Genomic DNA, 21,011 nt, shown 5'->3' with positions numbered 1-21,011 from the left:
GTCTCTTAAATCTAAGATGTTGTAACTTGAGTTTAAAATGACACCATAAATAAGATATAGTCTCTCCCCACCCCCCCCAGGCAAAAAAAATTACCCACTTTATTAAAAAGACACATTTCAGACAGTTTACTGCAGTTAGCATTCTTCATTGCCAAAGCACACCGAAAGTGCAAAACTAATGGGTTAATAATAAATAGATCATGTAGACTTCAGGATTCATATTGGACATGATTCAGAATATTGAGAGACTTTTTAAATATATACATATAATTAGTTAACCCGTTGGTATTACATTCTTGTTACTTTGGATTGATCACAAGACGTTAGGGATCTCATTATACCATACTAGTTTATTTTCCCTAGTGACTGAGAACGCTTAGCTGTCTTTTAATATCTTACTATTAAACGCTTACTAAGTTTTCATGTCTTCTTGTTCCTTCTCCCAAATTTAGGCAGAGAAGAGTTTTGTTAACCAAGCAATTTAAAATATCACCATTCTCTTTGCAAATTTCTCTGTGACCTGTAAACAGTTTTAAAATATTCTACCAGAAGAAATTCATGTCTTTTAAAGGAAACTGTCTCTCTATTTTGGTGAAAAAAAAAAAAATAAAAGACTGATAGTTCAGGAACACCCACTCAAGATAAAATAAGGATCCTGAAGATTTCCTGTGGGGGTTAATGGAGGCCAGGCCAATGGTAACTGACCTTGAAGTCCCCAGATGAAGCTTCGTGTTTGTCCTATGATTATTTATGTATTTTTTTAAAGGATTCTTCAGTATGCAAAGCTAAGTTTGTCAACCCTGATATGGTGAGAGTCCAAAAAATGTCACTGATAAGTGCCACCTTCGTATGTGCTTACACAAAAAAAAAAAAAAAAAAAAAAAAAAAAAAAAAAAAAAAAAAAAAAAAGGGGGAACTCAATATGGAAATATTTTTAGTTGATTTTTTTATATTCTATTTAGTGCAACATTTCCAAAAGCATGCTAAAATAATTCAGAGATAGTACAGCAGCATAACATTAGCATATTAAAGAATTAGCAGATATAGGTATTTTAAATGAAACTTACCCACAATGACACATGTTTAATTCAGATTTTGAGCCATGGTGTGCTTTTCCCAACAAGTTATATGACTGTAATACTGTCTTAACAAGCTATTATTTTAGGTACCTCGGAAAAAGAAGAAAAAAAAAAAAAAAGTGTTAAAGATCCATACACAGGGTTTCTGCAAATGAGTATGATGTATTCCAGAAACAACATGCATTCACACAGACACTCAATAAGAAAGGGACTGTTTACTCAGTTTATAGCTTGAAAACCACTAGGGACTGTGTTCCAGTATGGGAAATTTTAGTACAGTGCATTGTTAATACAAAATAAAAAGCTAGCCTGGGAAGTTAGGATTATATTTTTTTTGAAAATGCTTGTTTGGACCATTAAAAAAAATATTGCCTTCTAACGTCAAAGTATGAACAAATACTTTTTCAGATGAATAAAATCTGTAATCAGTTAGATAAGAGCAATATGCCTTTTTTTTTGGCATTTAATCAAACAATGAAATCACATACACATTTCCTGACACAAAAGACAAATGATGTAATAATCTGAAGGAGTTTCTCTATCTCCTTGGAACTTTGCATACTTGACTTGTTTTCCATATTTTGTGACTTTAAATGGTGGGAAAATTATATTAAAATGCTTGTAGCAGTTCCTCTAAACTAGCATCCTTTTTGTTTTATTGTATTTAATATAAAAGCAGCAATTATTTGATTTCAAAGTTATGAAAATATGTACCTTATGAGAAAACAAGCAATTTAAGCTTTAATTGGTGTCATTTTTCACAGAACTGGCAAGATTCTTGCATCCCTGGCATGTTGTTTTCTATAAAACTGCAGAGCTGCTTTCAATGAATGTTTTACGAATGTATAAGTTGTTACATGAAGGTATGTGAGTGGATGCCTGGAAATATAAGATTTCTTGGGGGATTTATTCACAAAAGATGCATTTCATTTCATAGTGTATATACTGTAATTTTTCCTTAATATTCCTAATGTGCTTTGCTTCCCATTAAGCATTCCTTCCATTCTTCTATGGGAAGAATGGGGAGGTATGCAAGAGGGATATTTTGCACAGGAGAAATAGAAATAAAGATGGGGGGAACAATGAAAAAAAATGCTTTGAAAAAAAATATATTTTAGGTATGAGTTTGGTATAAAATCAGTCACCCAAAACATTTATTTTTTTATATTTGTTTCCCTAGTGAAAGGATCAATCCCTACTTTAACTTTCTTCCATGCGTGCCCTTAAATGAAGGGGGCATGCATGTAGGTGTATTTTTATTTAACTTCTTATTATTATTATTTCATGTGGTACCCACAAAATGTGTACTAGAGACCTCTGACACTAGTTCCTGTGCCACAAAAGATAATCCCCATTAAAAACCTGGCCTATGTGTGTAGCCGTCCATCCCCTGCACTGATCATGGAAGGGGGTATCGGACCACAAAAAATGAGATACCCACAAAAGCATTGCAGTGATCCAAATGCAAGAAAGCCTGTGAAGACTGAGATATAACTACAAATCTGAGACAAAACTTTTGACAGTGTTGGGGCCTTATTTACAAGGGGGAGTGCCATGGATGCTGTGTCCTGCTCATCTTCATCTCGGACAACAAAGCTAGAAAGAAGCCTTGCTGCTCTGCTGGTGGGTGCCTTCAGCAGGAAGGTGTTTCACCTGTGGGTGAAACCAGGAGTCAGTGCTATCCCGGCTTAACAGGAGCAGGACCACAAGAAGAAGGGCATCAAGGAACAGCATCCCCCACTATCTCAGGGTCCATCACCCCACAGCACCAGGGAGCAGGCCCATCTCTCTGTGGTGTGGGGCAATGCTTCCCTCAGCACCAAGACAGCAGCCACTGCTCATCAGATAAATACCTATAGCACATAGACTTCTCTGTTTTGGTTTAGCAAGCAGATATAATACCTTAGACATGATATCATCTAAAAAGATTTCAGAGAACAGACTTTCCATCCTGCACATTGGCTGAACTGGTCAACTCATTTATACATACATTTTTAAGAGGAATCAAGAACTTTATGAGCTGAGGCACAACGAGTTACCACACTGGGAACATCAGCAAGTCTCAGGCTCAACCAGGAGGGCCCATCCATGCTGAGCAGTTAATTAAGGGTTCATAGCCATTTAGTCTGTAATTTTTCTGTGCTTGACTTTATGAGGTAAACACCAAGGCGTTTGGGCCACAAATGTTTCTACTTGACCATGTGCTTATTGGAACCAGCAGTGGGTACCCAAGAAACACCCAAGCACAGTGACAGGCTCAGCAACCTATCCTCTCCCTACCCACCTTCTCATATGTTCCCTCTTACATCAAAACACCTACTACCATGGCTTTCTATCTGCCTGTGACCATTCCTTCTTTACACTTCAACATTTTAATTAAAAAGCAATAAAACACTTTAATTTGAGGTTTGTGCATAAAAATACAAGTAAAATAGCCTGAACACTGGGCAAATACTATTGAAATCTGAGCTGAAAGGCAGTTAGAGTAACTTTAACCACCTGAGAAATGCAATAATCACCCTGAAATGCACAGCCTGGAGTGTTTTATTGCCATTATAAACTGCAATTTATACATTAAAATAAGGAAAACAGTCAGACCCATCCATTTATGAGGTATAATAAATACGGTTATGACATCACTGACAACCAGTCACAAACTTCCAAACACATCCAGAGCTCTAAAGCAATTTCACATTTACCTTTTAAATCTGCTTTCTATCAGCACATGTGTATTTCTTGGGTGTGCACGCAGCCCTGGGCCTGACTCAGCAGTGATGTCTTCATGGGTGCGAAGGCCTCCTGGATCCTGTGGGCCCTTGCCTTGACTTTGTCTTTCATGACTTGTGCCCAACCAGTCTCCATTATGCAAAGAGCTGTTACCTCATCATAGATCTTCCCCATGACACCCACCCTAAAACAAATAAAAACAAACAAACAAAAAAATGGATCATTAAAGAATTTTTGTTTGTTTGTTGATTTATAACATCACCTTAACAGAAGTTGGGAGAATGCTGCTGTTGGGGAAACCTCTACAGAGGCCATTATAGCTCACCACAAAGTCTCTCCATTTGTAGGACAAACCTTCCCCAGCTATGTAGGCTAAGTGGTGGCCCCCCAGAAGTTTGCATTTGTATGCATCTTTGCGTACAGCCATTCAGTTGCTTTTGCCAGATTTCTCCTTCAAACATCCCCAACTTTTGTTCTTTCCGCTGTTGCAAACTTCTTGGGGGAGGAGAGTTTCTAAAACGGATAAATTGTACCTCAGGGAACAGCTCTTCTCTAAGAACGAGCTAACAGGATAAGCCCATAATAGAAATATAAATCAACTGCAAAACCTTTTTTTTTTTTTTTCTTTTTCTTCTCCTGAGTGTTTTTCTCTCATAACCAGCAGTGATGATTTTCATTACCCAATGCGCAGCCCCTTTCCAGATGAAACCTGTCCTGGTCCCTCTGCCTTCCAGCTACTGATGCACGTCACATGCACTGCGCCATCATCGGGATCAAAGAATTTTTGCTTCATTCTTGGACTCCGATAACCTGGAGCTAAGCTGGAGAAGACAAGCTGTGGTAGCCATTGCATGGGCCTGATCCAGCAGCGTCTGCCAAACATGAGGCCCCCTATGAGGAGGGCAGCAGCTGAAGATGTTTAGATCAGAGGCAACTCACCGTGTGAGAGCTGAGGGAAGATGGGAGTCGCAGGGCAAGGAGCAGCCATCAATTTGGTGCCACGCTGTGTGCAAGATGGGCTGGAGCAAAGCACTAGGGTGACCTGTCTGATTCACCATCACAAGCAATGACTAAATACCAGGTGAGGGAAGGAACACATGTTGTGCTGGAGTAAACATACATAGCCTTTCATATGCCCAGTAAACACAAGGTCTTGTGAGAGACTTAATGGTACTGACCCTGGCATTTTACTTTTATATGATTCCCACTCCATATTTCTTGTTCTCTTTATGTTCCTATTTTTGTAGCCTAGTGGCAATTTCTTTTCATCTCCCCCAGTTTACCCTTAAATCAACCCAGCTTTTCTGCAGAAGATCTTCCTGGTTTCCCCTCTGCTCAGAAGGACATCATCGTACCAGGAACGGTGCAATGGTTATCAAGTCCCTCACACCTTCCCTTGCCAGGCATCACCCTTAGTCCTCTGGGGAAACTTCTAGTGCAGAAGTATCAGGAACTCATTAGGCAGACAAACAAACTTTAAAAAAATAATAATAGTAAAGTAAAATACTGAATTACCTTGTAGTCAGCAAAGGTAGGACAACATGTGTAACATATGATTGCAAAAGGGGGCTCAGATAAGATAAAATTTGCTGTGAGGGCACATTATGGTTATTTGTAGACATTAGGATCTCAGCTGGCAGCAAGCCTCAAGATATTTGTCTTTACAACACCCCTCTGAAGTAGATGAAAAGAGCACTATTTTTATCATTTTGAGGGAGCTAAAACTGAAAAACAAAGATATAATTTGATTTTTCCATGGTTGTAGAAACCATGAAAAACAACGACAACCTATTCTATTCCATACTGTCTCTGCTCATACTTCAGAGTAGCCCACTAAGAGCACTACTTTTAGTCTGTTTTGTCTCTTCTCTCTTCTTTTTTCAAAGCAACATGGAGGCTTTGTTTGCTTGTTCTTGGGCATAAATCATTTTCTTACACCTGAAATGCAAGAACCAAGACTTCTGTTTGAATTTGAGGCTTGAAATAAAAGCACAGAGCTCCTAAACTGAGTATTTTAATGTAAGTCAGTAGATAGAGTGAAGTCAAATCTAACATGCTTCATGGCTTCTACATATCATATCACTCTCATTGCAACAACTATTGGGGGGGGGAAGGGGGGGCAAAAAACAAAAAAAAAAAGAATAGAAAAAAAGAATAGCAAGTACAACAGATGAAGTCACACTTCAGGTGAAGATGCAGTCATCTATCTACATAACAAAACAAAACTTATACTCAACTAAAGATGGTAGATAATGTTATTCATATTCACCATTGTAGTATCATCTCTTCCATTCAGCCAGATTGATCCAAATATCTGAGCCAAAGCTGAGGTTATGACTTCTGTCTACAGAACTTCACCTGACCACCAGGACAGGACATGGTCTCTCTCCAGTGCTTGTGATCTTACCTTGAGCACTGTTTACAGATGAACATTTTATTCCACTAATATTGTGCTTTCAATCAAGGACACTTAACCTATGCAAGTAAGCTCCTGTATGGAAGAAAAAAAAAAAAAAAAAAAAAAAAAAGTTAATAATAATAATAATAATAACAACAACAATAACAATAATAAACTCCACCCAAACATGGGAGGAAGTTTCTCCCCCTTTCAGCTCCATTTCTTGCTATATCACACAAGGATACACGTTTCTTCCCCAGTACCATCCAGTACTGACATCAGGTCAGTAGTATTCCATTCAGGGAAGCCTTCATAGTCTGGCAGTAAGCCCAGTGTCCGGGCTGAAGGTTTGTAAGGAAGACTGTTTTCTTGACCACAAATTTCTGGCATCTCTGTCCATCAGGAAGGTCAGAGCAAAGCACTGCTCGGCACAGAAGGATTGCTAGAAGATGTTGACCTCTTGGTGGCACAGGCTTTCACCAATCACATAAAAGTAGGCCAGACACCAGGGAAGCGTTTTTTCTTTCATTTTAAATGTATGTTAATATTTGAAAGTGTTCATTTTGAATAACTTCAGTGGATTTGGATGACATAGTGCTGTGGGGTAAAAGGAGATAGAAACAAGTAGTTAAAAATAAGCAACTTTAGTTGTCAGTATAATGCTGTTGTGAAGATGCTGAGCAGAAAGGAAGGCAAAGACAATTCTTCCCTTTCTCCAGCCTTCATTGTGTATCAAAACAGTAATGTGTTTTTACATTGTGAGGAAGTTACTAACTCCCTCCTGGTTCATAACTGAGCAAAGGCATATAGGCGACCAGGCAGAAGAAAAACTCCTCCTAATCTGGCATAACACACACATACACATGCACCCCTCAGTGCATCCCAGCCTTGTGTCTGTGATCCTAGTGCTCATACCTTCTGTTAGCAGAAGTCCTTTGATAGAATGAATTTTAAGAAAATTTGTAGCACAAATTCCAAATTTAGAGAGTAATAATAAGAACTGGTGTGTGGTTATGCCTGTCAAGTACATATATTCTTGCAGGAAAATAAATCTTATTTTATAACCTGAAAGGTTACTTACATTTATTCACTTTTCAGCATCAATTTATACACATTTTTCACTTGTACAAAATAATTTTTCTTACTTTCATCAGAAAATCATTTCTTAGTTGTTTTTACTCTTTAGTTCTGCTTATTAATATTTTTAATAATTAAAAATGTTTATCAGTTTAATGCATTTTAGATATCTAATTATTTGCAGACCTCCACTTACATGTTGCTAATGGGACAAACATCTTATTGCCTCATTTATTTTTATCTGAGAAAGTATTAAGTTACCAAAAAAATACAGCGTGATCTAAAATTCAGAATATTTGACCATTTCATGATAGCCAGCTGATAAGCACGAATTACTCTCTCAAAACAGTGAGACACTGCTCCTCTGAATATTTGATATGTGTTATTTGCTATTTGAACCAAATGTTCCATTACTGTAGTACTCTTGTTCTTTGATTAGATGATCTAAGCTATAAAGGAGGTGGCTACTCTGATTAATTTGCTTTGGCTTTGCTTTTCTCTAAGGGATAGTGGAAATACTTTAGCTGGTGCAAATAACAGGCTATGAGAGGGTGGAAGTCAGTCCCACAGAAAGAATTTATAATTTTTCTTATGCACAGGAGCAAGTGGTGTATACGGCTTAGCACACAGAGCAACAGGTAAATATGTCTAGATTTTTTTCTTAAAAATCAGGTCAATAGGTCAATAAAACAGTGAAGTAAAATGTATTTTTAGCTCTGAATTCAAGCTTCCATTTTTGAGATCTCTATTGAAAATGAATCTGTCCAATTGTAAACCAAGCTTTAATTATGCAAAGATATATTCATAGGTTTAGCTGTACCCTAGTTGACTAGCGCCATTTTCATCAATAGGATTCATCATGGGGCTACTTAGAGACATTAACACTAATTAAACACAAACATAAAACTCTTTGCAGGATTGAGACCTAAATGACTTCCATTTCCACTAAAAATTATTTTCATTTCATAATTAAAGCAAATTTTTGTTACTGGCCTGGTGTCTGATCTCCAATTAAATGTATGGAGATACTACTTAGTGCAAACACTTTCAAAAAGCCAATAAAAACAGTGAAAGTATCTGCACTTAAATTTCTTGCTAAGATTTTATTTCTGAGTTGCTCTCATTTTGCTGAAGTTCTTCACCATTTTTCATTATTACTCAGACTCCATTAGCCCTATATGCAGTCTTGTTTTTGTGTCCTATGTTCTGCTAGCTACATTTCCAACATTATAACATGCATTTAAAATAAAATAGTTCAGTTGGAAGGGACCTATAAAAATCATCAAATCCAACTGCCTCCATTTGTGTGCTACCAAGGCACCACTTGGACTTGCCTCCTAGCATTACTATGGTTTTTAGTAGAAAGCATGCTTCCCCAGTTCTTACATGTTTCCCCAAGATCCTGCACGAAGCTGTGGTTTGCTTTCCATCACGTATATTATGTTTTATCACAGGCAAACCCAGACCTTTTCTGGAAGGTTACCAATTTTAGGCCATGACCTACAAATGTTGAAAAGCCAAGGAGTAAAAAAAAAAAAAAATAGAAATAATAATAAATAGTTAATATTACAACCACTCTATGGTATTCCCATGGAGCCTCCCTTAAAGAAGAAAAATTCTATACAAGGATGTTACTGACCATAGGCATTGTGCTTTTTTTGAGGTCAAAATTATGTTCCTCCCAAGTTTGAAAAGTGAATATTGGACTCATGATCAGTCTTTTGTGGTTTAAAATCCAAGAATCACTTAGCCAGCTATTTCCCCAGTACTGTCAACCACAGCAGAGAAACACGTCTTAGGACTGAGGCAATTATACTACTAACAACATTAATGTGGTTTGGGGTGGTTTGTGGTTGTTGTGTTTTTTTTTTTGGGGGGGGGGAGGGCGGGGAATTAAAAGGGAATTAGTGAACCCCTTACTAAAAACATACTGCAGGGTTCAATGGCAATAACTAAAGCCCTTATGAGATTATAACTGTTCGGGTCATTCGCATAAACAACTTTATTTTTATTTTACTTTTTCTCAAAATACATGCACTTTCAACTTCTGGTAGGCCTTTTCCAAGGACTTTTCTAGAGTGACGCCAGCAAGCCAAGGCCAAAACCTTAATATGTCTGCTTCAACCAACCCTAAAAGTACTACTATTTATATTGATGAGACAGCTAGGAAGGCTAACCCCAGCCAGAGCTTGTCATCAAGCATGGGACTGCGAGCCCAAGGGAAGGCCAGAGCTCCTGTACTGGACAAGGTGGGCTCCAGCAGCCCCACCGCCACCGGGCTTTGCCAAGCAGCAGAGAGGAGCAGAGCACCAGCTATTTCTGCACCCTGATTTGAATGCTATTTGTACGGCTGGAGTCCTATTTTGGGTGTTTTGAGATCTATTTTGAGGTTTCGAATACTATTTTGACTCCACTGTGCGCATAATCCGGGAATATCAGGAAATACAACATCTACAAAAATATCCCTTCAAAGTCATTTTTTTAGCCACCATTCTGTAACTGGATTGAGGTGATCCCAGGACCTCCTTGCCATGCCCTTCCACACCCTGCTGCCTCCACACCACTTCCAGCTTAGGGCTCTGAAGCCTTGAGACAGTCCCCAAAATATGAGTTTTGCTCAAAATATGTGTGTGTGTGTGTATGTATATATATATATATATATATATATATAAATCAAAAGTAATTGAGAGAGTGGGAATGTTTGCTTTTTATATATATATATATATATATATATGTATGTATGTATTTCATATATTTCTTTAAATTTCTCTGCATGGGGAATCCATGAGGAGAAATAAACTTTTATATTTTAAAAACAAGAGGAGCTAAAAAATCTCATACCACTGATGTTTGAAGGACAAGTGTCACTGCAGCCTGAAAGGAACAGAAGTCCAGCAGGACCTTTTGGTCTAGGGACAGGGGGAGGGACAGAGACTGCCCGCTCTGTCTGGAGTTTAACTTTGTCAGGCACAATCATATTAAATTTCTGTACTAATAAATGTCACAGTACCCATTTCTTCTTCTCTGTACTAAATATTTCTGTACCATTGGAGGGTTACCATTCAACTTTACAGCCCTACTATGGCATCAAACTAGAATGCCTGATTTGCATTTCCACAATTGAATGTTTCCTGAAAAAAAAAATAGGCAACAGCAAGAGACTCCAAACAGCTATCTTGCAGTCACGCACAGTAGCGCATTTCAAGTCAACTAAACTTACTCAGGCCTCTTCTATGTTTATAGCATGTTTCAATTAGTTTTCTAAGAGCCCAGAAAGTAAGCAGAAAGCATGGTTTATTTATTGAAAATTTATCATTTTAAGTCTTAGAGTTAGTGGATGTATTTTATGTTGTTGACAGTCCAAATGCTGCATATATTAATACACAAAGTTACCAATATTAGGGCATAGGAGGTGTAAAAATAAAATATACATACTGACAAAGCAAAAACAAATGTGTAAGCCATTTGTGTCCTTCTGCTAATTCTAAGCTGCTTCTTTTGTCTAAAAATAAATAAATAAATAAATAAATAGATGTTCTTAAAGACATGAACACTCATTCCAAACTCTTTGTTCTGCTCCCAGGCTGCAAGGCATGCCTTTGCCTCAGTATCTCATAAGACCTTGCTGATATTCTGCCCCTTGAGATCCCAAAGCAGCACCAAGTGATGAGGAATACGAGGATAAAGAAATGCCAGCCTACGAATCCATGCAGATGCCTGCCTTCTCCTTGGGCTGAATGTATCACATGCAGCACAGCACGCATGCTCTGGTGGCAGGACGTTTGGTGGCAAGGCGCAACAGCACGAGGTAGTAACTCCAGTCTTTGCTGCTAGCAGGGTCCAGGAACTCTGCTCTTGATCTGAACACTGCAACCTTGATGCTTTAGTATAATGAAGCAAAGCTGTTTTAAAATTGCATATAAAATAAACATAAAATGATAGCAAAGCTGAGGAATAACATTCTTCAGGGAAGCTTCCAAGTAATGTCCACTCTTCCACCAAACATCCACAGACAGGGTGTAGATTGGCAGTGAGATTGCACCTTGTGGAAGCCGTGCCTAGTTGATGCAGGAGTTGATCACCTGTGATTGCCTTTTGGGATTACCTTTTGGCAAACCAAGATCTAACATGCATCTTCTGTTTCTTATCATACACCGCTAATTTTCCTGCTCTATTTTGGTGGGTTTCTAAAATCTTAGGGAACTCTTCACACCAATGAGTCTTAACTTTTCAGCATATTATTGGTCCATCTAGAATTAGATAAAACACTAATGAATTAGTTGATGTATACCACTATAATGTAAGACCTTTAAAATAGAGTATCATTTTTAGAATAAACATATTTTCCATTTTTTGCATCAATACAACCATTCTTTAGTCATGACATATGATGACTGTCAAAAAGAAAAAGAAAAAAAGATGAGGAGAGCAACAGCAATACAGGTACATTTGGAAAGGAAGTAATATTTGGAAAGTAATTTTTACTTAGAGAAGGAGAAAAAATTCCAAGTGTGGTAAACAATTTAGTTTGTAGTCACCAACACAGGGACACTTTGCACAGATATTTTCTTTCCTAGGTCACTACATTCATTGGATTTGAATTGGTTAGAGGGTTTCAGATTCAATTTCCACAATGAAAACAGTAAATGACAAAAATTACTGGAAGAGCCTATGAAGCAAAAATACAGCCAGCTGAGGCAAAAATTAGACATCTTTATATGGAACCTACTCCTACCTGTCCTATAATTTAAGATCCAGTTTTCATATCTACTGCTAGCTACAACATAAGGTTTATTAAATATTTCAGCTGGTGGAAAATGATTAAGCTTTTTGGAATTTCTACAAGGGGAAAAAAATAGAGAATCTTTGTCTGTTTGGTCAAAGATTTTTTTTTTCTTTTTTGTTGTTGTTTTTTAAATCATCCTCTGCACAGTATTGACAGTAGGTAATACAGTGTAATGCATCAATACACTATAACAGATTTTCTCTGTTTTAAATATCACTCTCATTCATACTGTGATTCAATTTAAAGAATCATTCAAAGATAAATCTAAATAAATAACAAGCTAGCTTTCAGGCAAACAAATGAATTTGCATTGTTTTATATTCATCATAAATATTTCACTTAATTACTGAGGTACTATGTTCAGAAATACAAAACAACATTATAAATTTATTAGCACTGTCCCTGCTGATTTTACAGAAGTTCTGTGGAATGTAAAAGCCAAAAGTAGAAACAGGCTCAAGAGCATAAACGAAAGAGCACACGCTGCATTCAAATGCTAAACTGGATTGACACACTCTGCTTTGCCCTGTGTATTTACAAGAACTAAAGCTTCCTGTCTTGAATCAGGTGTTATCCTATTTATTCTCAAAACCCAAGGTCAACGAAACCCTTTTCCTTCTGTTGATTTTTCCAAACCTAAACATCTGAATTAGGCTAGTTCAGTATTATCTTGAAAACTATCACAGGAGTTATTTTTCCCCCTCATTGTAAAATTGTTAAAATGTAAAAGGATGTAACAGCATTTTTCAAAGGTTTAGCAAGGTCAGCTATGTGAAGAAAAAATAAAAAGCGCTACCAAAACATAAAAGCTCCAGTACGTAGCATTTATCATCAAAATTATTTAAGTTCTTTAATGGCTCCGAAGGCTATGAAAAATATTTTTAAAATGTAAATATATGGGTCCTTCAGAAGAAGTTATCCTTCTTTGTAAACCACAGTATCACTGGTGATTTATAATTTTCAGAAAATCTTAATCCCACAGGAAATATATGAGTTCTTTATTTTTAACCTAATGCTGGCTCTAATATGGAATGCCATTTTTATTATTAGCGAAAACTCTATTATTTTTATTTGCTTATAATGAATTAAGATAAAATCTGAAACAGTGCAAGTATGAAACCATTTTAAAAACAGATTTTTTTTCCTCTTTACCTTTGAAACATCTTGAAATGTAAATAAAATTGTGGCTATCACATTTCCCTAGGGATTAAGTACTCTTACTGTTCAAATGTCATTAATTACCCTTAATGCCGTTATGAACTATTTGGAGATTATCATTATTAAACCGTTAGAGTATTTCTTAATTCCTCCCCAGAAAGCCACAGAGCAACAAGCTGAGCCTATCCTCCCCCCTTTTGTTGAAATAACAATAGCCTGGAGGAATTGTGTCTAAAAAGAAAAAGTCAAGAAACGACAACAGAAAATATTCTGGTTGACTAAATGAGAAGTAGTCAGAAGAGTTTGTGTTTAAACCATTTTCTGTTTCATAAGCAGAGTATCTGCGACTGATGCAGCCCGATGCAAGCGGCTAGGTTTCTCTGAGTAGCAGCATAAATCCCTCTAATGCAACTATCTTATCTCTAACATGCCTGTTTTGGCAATACTGGAGAATGTCTAATAACCCCCCCTCACTCCCAAACAAGAGCATCCCCTGTTTGTAACTACAGAGGACAAGAAGGCAAAGTTCTGTGTGTGTGCACACGCATGAGCAGCTGCACTGCCAGCACACGCCCAGTGCACAGCACTGCTCTTTTCCCCATGTGCATGCACAAAATATAGGGTGAGGGTTCAACAGGCAGCCCTTATGATCAGAGTGAGTTTTAAAGCAGCTAATATAGAACCTCAAAAAAAAAAAAAAAAAAAAAAAAAAGGCCATAAAAAAAACAACAATAGAAGTTTTGTGGTCGAAAAGAATGAGTCCATGAGTGAATGGTAATGCCCTCACTGACTGCCAAAAACTTCAGTTTGGGGTTTTGAGGATGTTTCATTGCTCCCTAAAATATTCACTAGAATGGAATATAGATATTATATACTGGAATTCTATCAATATATTTCATACTTAAAAGTGCAAACTGCATGCTTTTTTTTTTTTTTTTTTTTTCTTCTTTTTTTAATCCTTTTCTCCTCTGTTTGCAAGATGATAAACCAATAAGGATTATGGCATAGTTGTTTTTTGAAATGTGTCGCTTGGCTGTTTCTGTGAATAACCGTTGAGCTGGGAGGACGAGCCTGCTCCACCACAGAGGTCATGTGTTCCTACTACATTCACACACATCTCCTCTTCCAAGACAAATCACAGTGCTTGAATTCATACTTTGAAGCATATATTTTACTTTGTTATTATTACTCGACTTGCGTTTTTCATTCAAATACATACTAGCATTTTTACAAACGCATGTTTTAAAGACTCGAGAAATGACTGGCTACCAGTAAAGTAGCTCACTGCAGTGTTGCCAAACAGAGAAAGGACTTGAGCACAGCTGAGCACAAATTTTTTAAGGACTACCAGAAGAGATGGGAATGGACATATCTTCAGCATTTATACAATCCTGGTACTGAAAAACAAGCTACTCATAAGCTTGAATGCATGCATTAAAAACACACATTCTTACTTGTGCTATCACATTAAGGTATTCTAGGGGGTTCATGGTCACCTTTTTTAAGCAAATGGGTGAGGGGTTTTCTCCAAAGAGACAAGCAGAGGATGTCAGCTTTCTTGGTTTGGGTTTCTAGCTCTCCACACCTCTGCTCTGGAGGAGTTCCCAGCCCACACCTGGAGCACAGTTGGCCAAATTTGGTATTTTAATCAGACAGAGGAGCTGTAAGGCAAAACTGCCTGTGGCCAGCTTAATGAGTTACCCTAAATCATCCAGAAGGGTCACACTCTGGGGCCATCTGTGCTAATAGAGAGGGAGAGGACACCAGAAAAGGAACTGCTGGGGTGAGAGGTGGGGAAAGAGCCTCAGGAGGACCATTGCAAGGAAAAGCGGTCATCACTGGGGGAGAAATATGCAGCAATGAGATGGTGATGGCTGACAGAGGAGATGGGAACAAGCTTTTGTCTGTCCCTTTTCCAGATCCCATCTGCACGTTGCCTGTGCTGAAAGGTAATGCAGTGCTCGGGTCTGTTACGAGTTATTTTAGTTAGGAATGTCTGGCTTTTTATGGTTGTTTTAATTGGTGACAGTACTCACTGCTTAGCATGCTCAATCTGGCACCGATGTTCTCCCATGTCCTGCTCCACAACATCCTGAATGCTCATCCTGCCCTTCTCAGCTGCTGCCTTGCCAGGGTCCCTTCCCTGCTGCTACCTGCTTTGGTCCACATCGTGCCCTCCCAGGCCAATGCTGGCACACCTCTCTGGGGCCCAGAGCGCATGGAAAGATGGTAAGTGAGAAAAGCTTTAGAGCATAACTGAATTCAAAAACCCCTACTTATTCTTTTGTCCAAACCAGTAACTAACAGTTCAGTCCGCTCGCTCTTTTGTGCATAAAAGATTTTGTATCTGCAGGACACCAGGCTCTAACAAAAGAGACTGTCACACACCTTTGCACAATATTTCTTTCAAGTATCTCAGAGAAATTTTCCTACCAATAACTGGCAACACTTCTAAAAGAAGGCAATTATTGTGTTTCTGTAAGTGAGATGAGCAGACTTAAGTACCTTGCCAAAGGACGAACAGACTAGCAGTGGTAATACAGTCAGCATCTCCTTCCCAGCAACTTACACACAATTCTTCCAGCCTAATGGTCAACAAAAGTGTCGGTAGGCTCCAGATCCAGGGCTGGCTTGCTTCATTAAGCACAGGGCATATAAAAGAGCCTATGTGATTCACCTGCCTTCTCTCTTTTCACAAGAAAGCTAAACCCACCAAAGCTTACCAGAGGGCTTGTCTTGTCCCTCTTTGTAGAGCAAAGGGAAGAATAACCATGGGCTAATGGACACAAGAGCAACCTCTCTTATATGAGCTTTGAAAAGAGGAAGCCGCTACCTCTTTACATCTTTCTTTACCACCAGAACCTCACAGCAACCTCCTTGTTCTTGCATTGATCCCACATTGGTTCACCTCCTTGGGCCACTCCCCATCCCTTTCCCACAAACAGCACCATTATTCAGCCACACTAGCACACTGCATGGAAAAATTCACATTTTTCTTTCCCAATTTAAGCATATGCCACAAGCCAAGAGATGCTACCTGAGGGAGGAGATAACATGCTACCGATGATCCAACCATTTTGGGGCAACAGTTGTTGGAAAAGTAGTGGGAGGCTGAACGGAGAGCCACCATCTCTTCCAACTTGCTTCCTTCATCCCATGAAGACAGTACAGCTCACAGCCCTTGTCCCTGCTTTATGTTACACTCAAAATCATCCCATGTGTTCTGCTTTGTTGGAGCACGGTAGGTTGCTAACCCCCAGTGTCGGTCATGGAGAAAGGACTTTCCTTTCATCCCTGCAGGCAGTCTTTTGTGAAAAGGCCAGGGAATAATCACAGGACAGCAGTGACTCACTGTTTCTGTCAGTGGAAAAAATCTGTCCTGCCCAGCGCTCCCCTTCTCCCACCTGGCATCACCACTGAAACCACCACACCGACAAGCAGGGAGGTTACGCAAGGCTGTGAGGTCGGAATATTAACTTACAAAAGTCAGGATCGGTGGGAAAGGGCTGCCAGCTAGGCTGCATCAGCCTCCCTGGCCTGCTAGGAAAAGAGGTCAAGGTTTTCCAAGGTGACTGTCAATTTTGGATGGCCAACTTCATGTGTGTTCAAAGAAAAAAATATATATATATTTTGGAAAAAAATCACTGTCTAACTTTGGGGAAAAAAAAAAAAAAAAAAAAAAAAAAAGCAGATAGATGAGTCTTGTGTCTTTCAAGGTGCTTGCCATTGAGCACCCCAGGAAAAAAAAATAAATACATAAAAAGACACCTTAAGCCTCTGAAAAAAAAAAAAAAAAAAAAAAAAAAAAAAAAAAAATCTCAATCTCAAGCACTGTGCAAAAAACAACAGAGGAAACCCCGTGGGTAAATAACTAGCCAGCGCTCACAAGAGCACAGCTCTCAGGATGCATGTGTGTTTCTACTGCGGGAGAGAGAACAATTGAATTGCAAGAAGCTCTTAAGCAAGTAAAGTAAACATCTTTTGGCAATTTAGTGCTGCACTTTGAAGCCTAGCTATGTCATACAAATGGTGAAATAGCACGGACACCCTTCTGCTGGCTAGTTTGTTTAATATGGTGAGTAGGGTGTTTGGGGAGCGCAGCGCTCTTTTGTGAGCTCACGAGCCAAAGGAGGGAAGTGTGGAAGGAGCAGGAGAGGGATGTTTAAGTGAGCTATAGCTGCCTGGAGCCTATGGGAAGGGTCTGTGGTGGGAGCCCCGCCGCATCCATGGGGCTGCCACCAGCACCCCAGGGACTGGCCCCGAGCAGCCCCCGCCGCGGGCAGGACGGGGAGAGGTGCGGGGCAAGGGGACAGGGATAATCACACGAGCAGGGTTAATTGCTATAAATATCAAGAATCAAATCAATATGTCAAGATGTGTGTTCCACTTTTCACATGTATGCGGCGTGTAAATGAGAAACGGAGAGAGGGAGGAAGAGCTAAAGAGAAAAAGGAGAGACTACTAAAGAAATAAGCCCCCCTGTACAGACAGCCTGACGCCAGATGGCTTCTTCTAATAAATATTCAACCTTAACTCAGTTCCCATGTAACTTTGTTGTAAAGCTGCCAGCACACCCACACAGATCTGGGCCAGCAAAATGATTACAGTAGTACAAACAAAATAGTGCAATAGAGGAAACAGGCAGACAGGGTCCTGTATACAGAAAGACAGAGCTGTAAAGATGTGAGTTGATGAACCTTTAGATTTAATACTGAAAAACTTAAAATAATGACTTGGGTAGAGGGGAGAAAAACATTTAGGGGGAAGGAAAAAAAAAAAAAAAGACTTTTTTTCCCTTGCTGTTGCTTTTATTGTTGGGCATACACAGAACATCCTTCTGTTAAGACAGCAAATGAGGCACTATAAATCAGTTGCTATTCTGCATATTTTCTGTATTCAGCTAGAATTCAGATACCTTGCCTGAAATCATTGTCCAGCTTCAATTTCCCATTGCCCATTCTGCTCTTACGGGGCACAAGTTAAAAGGGAAGATTTTGTGCATGCCATTTGTTATTATTAATTGGGAAAAGAAAGAGATTTGGTATATTTTTCTAAAGAAAACACTGGCTCAGTGCTCAAAATCATGCAATTCAGTTGTGAGAGTGTTTTTGCCCCAAGCTCTTTAATTTCAAAATTGGATTATGAGATCTGAATATCAGAACACACCATGTTGGCAACCCCAGAACTATTTAAATAGGACCCTGACCAAATTCACAATCTAGTGCTAAGATTAGGAGGCAGGGGAAGGTAATGAAAAAGGACATGCTTAGCAGACAGCCATCTACTGATGATTTGTAGGAAAAAAAAAAAAAAAATCTAGATTTTTTTTAAACAGAAAAAAAAAAAAAAAAAAAAAAGGATTCTTGTAACCATTTCATTCAAAATGTCTCAATTTATTTTAGAGGCTGGAAAAATGTGCAGTCAGCTCTAAACTTCTACCTGCAGTTAAGATGGTTATTTAACAACTGTGTGTTAGTGATTGTTCAGGTAGCTAAAACTACGCATTTACTTTCCTTAGAATACAGCTTCTTGGTGTTACAAGCTAATTTGTAGTGATCCAAAAAGGATATAATTTTGGATGATACAGAAAAACAAACTGAATCAATAACATAGAATTTAAAAAAAAAGTGATGGTGGGGAGAAGTAGGCTGAACGTCAGAAAATATTTCCTGATTGTGAGCATTTCCCTCTGCAAAGCAGATCGACAAGGAGATGTAGCAGGCTGTAGAGTCAGGCTTTCACCACTTCCCTCGGGAGATTGTCACTGTGGAGGTTTTAAAAACAAAGCTGAACTCAGCACTAGCAAATATGCTGCAGGGAATAACCCTGCATTGGGCAAGAAGGGGACAAGATCAATTAACAGACCTCTTCTATGTCTACTTTCTATTATTTTTGACTGTTAGGAAGAAAACTTTGCTAGAGAACAGCCAAAAGCTCCCCCCTCCACTTTTCTGTTAAAAAGAGAGCAGACCACATCACGTTGAAAGCTCGTCTCTGAACCTCTGTTCATTACAACTGCTAAGTCTCTCCCACCACTTTTCCTCTGCGTGCCCTCGATCCCCACTATTACTGAGAAGTGCTGGAAAGAATTTCCTGGAGAGAAGAAAAAACAAAAAAGAAAAAAAAAAAAAAAAAAGAAAGAAAAGAAAAGAAAAGAAAAGAAAAGAAAAGAAAAGAAAAGAAAAGAAAAGAAAAGAAAAGAAAAGAAAAGAAAAGAAAAGAAAAGAAAAGAAAAGAAAAGAAAAGAAAAGAAAAGAAAGGAAAAGAAAAGAAACTGATCTGAATCTCTCTTATAATCTCTCTTATTTCTGATCTTCCTAGGCTCCTTTGTAATATTCATCTATTCTGAGCAGTGTTTGACACTTTCTTCCCACCCACCCCCATTATAAATCAGCTGTGAATCGCCTCCTTGCGCTCCTTCTCCTCCAGCCCTAAGGTGCACATTACAAGTCTACTCTTCTCCAGAGCACGATAGCATCAAATGAGGGGAGAAGTCGGCCTGCGGCTCGGTGAGCTCCATGCCTGAAGAAACGCACACCTTTTGTTTGCAGTGAGCAGGATAAAAGTGATGCGATGGAGCTGGACTCGAATCTGTCAGCCCTTGGGAAAACACCGCTGCTGAAGCCGCTAACGACGCGCCTCCTTGGCGCCGCGCACCGCAACACATCAAACGAGGCCTTCATTGACTATGCTGGCTTGAAGTTTGAGTTATCTGTCCTTACCTTAATAAACCAGGCCTACGATGCTCAGAAATCCCCTGATAAGGCTTAGGGGTTCAGGGTCACCACTCAGACTCCTCCAGCACTCAGCTTCACTCTGCAGACAAAATTGGATCAAAAATTAGGGCCCACTTCAACACCAATTTAAATCCTCCCCGTGCTCTGTCAAATATATATATGACTTATATTTAAGGGAATAAAAATGAAACGTGGATATCTTCCCCATAGAGACCATTTCTCTATATGATGCCACAGAACTGCCCCAAACTACCCTGCTTGATCAGCACATGGGCTTTGGATTTTAGATCTGCATGATTTAACATGATTTTTATTGGTATTATATGGTTTAGGAAAGGAAAGAGGCAAAGAGAAATAGGAAAGAGTGGGGAAATAATTAAATAGCAGAGAGAGGCTGGCTTAAAGAACAGGGTGGAGATGTCAGAGTCTACCCGCCTGGTTGTGTTCTCTCTATCTCCACTCCCACCCCTCTCTCCGGAGGGGACGTTGTAGTAGTGGCATGGCCTCGCAGGCTGGCAGGGCTGGAAGCAAGCCTCAGCTCTCCCTGGCTTCACAGCTAAGCACCAAAATAAATCAAAGCAAGGAAATAGCAAGGAAGGATGTGAAGTGTGGGCTCCAGGAGCCAGAGAACAAGGTCAAAATGCCTGCTGGCACCCAGGATATAGGGCTGAGAGGAGGAGGATGTTGCAGCCCACCACATCTCGCTGCACTGCCAGTGAGGGTAAGTCTCGCTGGAAAGACCTTGCCCAGGTCCCTTCCCCTCCAGCTGTGGAGCAGAGAGGTTCTTTTTTCCCCCACCACAGGCACTGCGGCCATCCTGGGTTTCTGTCCATACATTGCAACTCCCATTATATTAGCAACGTAATTCCTCAGAGTGGGACATTCCTCTGGTTGGGACATCAGCAAGTCTCACTAATGCAACCAAAGAAGAAAAGAGTCAAAGGGGATAACATTGGTTCTATTTGACACATTTCTTTTTTGTAAAATTCTGTGTTGTCTTAGAAATGCAAGCAATGATTTTGGACGTAAGACCAAGCAGAATGCAGTGT

At 39.2% G+C, this 21,011-nt stretch overlaps 2 long non-coding RNA genes across 2 annotated transcripts in view; both read right to left on the bottom strand.

Moving 5' to 3' along the window:
- Positions 1-5,217: 5,217 nt before the first annotated feature.
- Positions 5,218-6,790, bottom strand: LOC311439044. The gene is made up of 3 exons (XR_014694520.1): positions 6,482-6,790; positions 6,214-6,297; positions 5,218-5,744 (listed from the first exon to the last, which is right to left on the bottom strand). It is a non-coding gene; the product is annotated as an uncharacterized lncRNA (long non-coding RNA).
- An 11,806-nt stretch (positions 6,791-18,596) lies between these two features.
- Positions 18,597-21,011, bottom strand: part of LOC311439042 — a 74,181-nt gene continuing 71,766 nt past the window's right edge. The window contains exons 2-3 of the long non-coding RNA XR_014694518.1: positions 19,948-20,041; positions 18,597-18,989 (exon numbers count right to left, since the gene is read on the bottom strand). This is a non-coding gene — a long non-coding RNA (uncharacterized lncRNA). The remainder of the gene's footprint in view (positions 18,990-19,947; positions 20,042-21,011) is intronic.

This window comes from Aythya ferina, assembly GCF_964211825.1.
Source record: "Aythya ferina genome assembly, chromosome: 6".
Classification (NCBI taxonomy): domain Eukaryota; kingdom Metazoa; phylum Chordata; class Aves; order Anseriformes; family Anatidae; genus Aythya; species Aythya ferina.
This window is presented reverse-complemented; position numbering and strand designations above follow the sequence as displayed.